A 3,820-nucleotide genomic window follows, 5' to 3' on the forward strand; every position below is an offset into this window, starting at 1 on the left:
CTCTTGATATTTTCCTGGATATTTTTTATGTATTTGAGTGCTCCTACATTGGTGCATACATGTTTACCAGAGTTATATCTTCTTGTTGAATTGTTTCATTTAGTATTATGTAATGGCCTACCTTATCTCTTATTATGGCCTTTACTTTGAGGTCTATTTTATTTGATATATAATAAGTATCACAACCCCAGCTTTTTTCACATTTCCATTTGTCTAGAAAATGTTTTTTCATCCCTTCACTCAGTCTGTGTGAATTATTTGCTCTAAGATGCTCTCTTGGAGACAGCAAATATATGAATCATATTTTCTTATCCATTCAACTATCCTATGTCTTTTGATTGCTGCATTTAATCTATTTACACTTAATGTTATTATTGATAAGCCTGTTTTTTGTCATATTTTTCCTTAGTGTTTGTTTCTCTTTCTTCTTTTTACAGCAGTGACTTTAGCATTTCTTGCACCACTGGCTTGGTAGTGATAAACTCTCAGCCCTTTTTTTTGTCTGTGAAGCTCCTAATTCCACCTTCAATTTTGAATGATAGCCTTGCTGGGTATAGTATTCTTGGATTCAGTTCCTTGTTTTGCATCAGTTTGTATATTTCATTCCTTTCCCTTCTGGCCTGGTGTTTTTCTGTTGAGAAATCAGTTGATTTTCTAATAGAACTCTCTTTTGCAGCCTTTAGGATTCTTACTTTGTCATTGGTGTTTGCCACTTTAATTATGACATGTCTTGATGTTAGTCTTTTGGGTTTTAACTTGTTTGGGACTCTATGTACTTCTTGGATTTGGATAGTTTTTTTCTAGCCAATATCAGATACGTTTTCTGTCATTATTTCTTCAAACAGTTTTTCTATTCCTTGTTTCTCTTCCTCTCCTTCTGGTATCCTTATTAAGCAAATGTTATTTCATTTTGTGTTGTCCCAGAGTTCCCTTAGGCTCACCACTTTCTTTTTAAGTCTTTCCAGATGCTGCTGTTTCTGTGTTTATTTCTACCTTTTAATTCACTGATGTGTTCCTCAGCCTCTTCTAGTCTACTGGTTAAGCCTTCCAATGTGTTCTTTATTGCAGCTATTTGGTCTTTATCTCCTTTTGATTTCTTTTCATGTTGGTGACATTCTCATTCAGCTCCTTATAGTTCTCATTGAGTTGTGTATATTTGTTATCTAGCCATTTAAACATCCTTATAAATATTACTCTGAATTCTATCTCTGATAAGCTGCTAGACTCAAATTCTTTAACTTCTTTCCTGGTGATTCCTCTTTTTCTTTCCTTTGGGGATTTATTTATTTATTTTTGGTCTTCCCATGTTTTCCTGTAATGTTTTAATTTTAGATCCTATTTCTTTCTTGCCCAGGTTCTATTGGGGATGGTGCTACTGGCATAATCTCTCAGTTAATCTAATGTAGCTCCCAGCTGAGCTATTTGGGTTCTCTTGATGAAGGCCTGAGAGCTTAATAGGCATAACTGAGGTGTCTAGAAGTCAGCCACTGTGGAGGGGAGTGTCCCATTTTTTACTCACTTGCGCCCTTAATTGTAATCACAGGTGCCCAGCAGGGACACACAGTGGCCCCCAAGAACCATCTGTGACCCAATATGCAAGGGGAAACTGTGTTGCCCAAAATACTGCAGTTGTGGAGTGGGAAGACCCATCTTTTGCTGTTGCACTTGTGGTATATAGGCTCTTTTTCCCAGTGGTGGTTCCCAGGAGCACCCTTGATACGTTTGCCAGTGGGGCCCACTGAAGGACTCTGAAGGTCCCTGGCAGTGTAACTGCTCAATTGAGGTGTCTGTATCCTGGTATCTAGGCTAAGTTAATTAAAGCTTCTACTGCTTGAGGGGAGTGCACCCCTGCTTGTTCATTAGCACCCTGTGGTTAGTTGTTCTCAGTAAAACAGGCTGCTGGGAATTTGCATCTGTGGAGGCATGCTCTCTGGGAGCAGAGCTCCAATACACTCTGAGGATTCCTGGTTCTGTGGTTGAGTAGCTGGGGTGTATGCGGCAACCCTCCAGATAAATCAGAAGAGACATATGCTCCCCTAAGTTAATAGTAGCACAATTTACATACAATACCTAAGATTTGGAAATAGCCTAAATGCCATTTTTCCGATAAAATGGACAACCTTGATGAAATGAAAATATTCCTAGAAAAATACAGTCTTCCAAAATTTCAATCAGGAAGATTGATAAAACCTTAATAGGCTGATTAAAATTGAAGCAGTAACAAAAAAAAAAAAAAAAAAACTTCCAGCAAATAAATGCCATGTTCCAGATAGCTACATAGGGAGTTTTACCAAATATTCAAAAAACTAACACCTATATCCCTCATTTTTTTTTTTTTTAAATTCAGGAGGAAGGAACACTTTCAAGCTCTTTCCTAAGGCCAGCATTACTCTAATCCCTAAATTATATAAAGACATTATAGAAAAATAGAATTACAGTCCTAGAGCATAATGACTTCAAGGGTGCTACTCTTTTTTTTTTTCTTTTTTTTTCACCAAAGTCATATCCTAGCTTTATTAAAGGGCCTGTGTCACAGAGTCAATACTAAAAGACAAATATATTTTCATAATAACAATGATGATAATAATAAATAAACAAACAAATAAATAAAGGGAAAACAAGGGGAAGAAAAGAGAGAGGGGCACAGGGAGCCCTGCTCATGCCACCAGGCCTGGCCACAGGGCCCCTTGGTATTGCCGTTGCTATGAGGTCGGGAGCAGCGATTGTCCTGTGGGAGCCACCATTCACCTCGGTTGAGGACCCTTACTTCTTCTGGGGTGCGCTCAGCTTCTGCAAGCCCCGGATCTTGTTCAGCAGGTCAGAGATGAAGCCCTCAGTGGGTTTGTAACAGTCAACCAGCAGCTCCTTGACCTTGGCAGCCAGGGTGTCATCACTCTCCATCTTCAGCTCGGGGAGCTCCTCTTCCTGGCAGTCGTAGAGGCGAGTGAGCTGTTCCAGGATCCACTCCTCCAGGTTAAGGCGCTTCCGTAACTCCTTGTGGTCCTACTTGACCATGACCTTCCTTTGGCGCCTCACAGGGCCGTCGTCCTCCGCACTATCCGGGCCCTCTCCTGCAGTGCCAGGCGGGCTCTGGAAGTAGACGCGGGGCCCTGGACCACCACCTCCTGGTCCTGAAGCCAGGACGGCCAATGCCGCACCCCCTGTGGGGCCACTGTCTGCCATGGCTGCCACCAGGGCCACGTGTGCTTTTCCATCTCCTCTACCCCTTTCTCCCTCCTCCCCCCACACCCCAACACACGCACACACGCACACACACCACGCAGCCACCTCTCAGAGGCCCAGCTGACTGCGGACCTTTGGGTCTGGATAGCTGGTGGGCTTGACTCCACACGACTCCCTCCCCCTCCCACAGCAGATCCGCCAGTTCTTTGTCTCCTGCAGCCAGTGGGCTTCTCTTTATAAGAAATACATGAGTACAGTACTATACAAAGGCAGAAAAAATATAGTATTTGTGTGGAAATAATGGTTAGGGATCATGTTGAAAGAATCATAAACTTGGATGAGAGGGATCATATTAATTTGGGCCACCGGGTATTCTGCATATTTTTCAGTTTGGGTCATTACAAAAGACTCTAAAAAACTATTGGGGTGGTTGGCTAACAAATGTATCCAATGATGACCCAATAAATGTGACATGAAAATGTCCACTGTCTCCTATTTTAAATAAAAAGCAAGCAGTTCAAAAGATTAGGAAAGTTTCAAATTTGGAGTAGATTGGTCATTTGAATCCTACTACCTAATCTGGGAGTGTTCACATGACATATCTTTCACCAATACTTTAAGAATTATATTGACGACT

At 41.4% G+C, this 3,820-nt stretch overlaps 1 pseudogene across 1 annotated transcript; it reads right to left on the minus strand.

Moving 5' to 3' along the window:
* Positions 1-2,644: 2,644 nt before the first annotated feature.
* On the minus strand, positions 2,645-3,183 carry LOC311615865 (protein phosphatase 1 regulatory subunit 14B-like; annotated as a pseudogene). The gene has a single exon. The product of its transcript is annotated as a protein phosphatase 1 regulatory subunit 14B-like (transcript).
* Between the last annotated feature and the right edge of the window lie 637 nt (positions 3,184-3,820).

Source organism: Pipistrellus hanaki (genome assembly GCF_964339955.1).
Source record: "Pipistrellus hanaki genome assembly, chromosome: Y".
In the NCBI taxonomy this organism is placed as follows: Eukaryota; Metazoa; Chordata; class Mammalia; order Chiroptera; family Vespertilionidae; genus Pipistrellus; species Pipistrellus hanaki.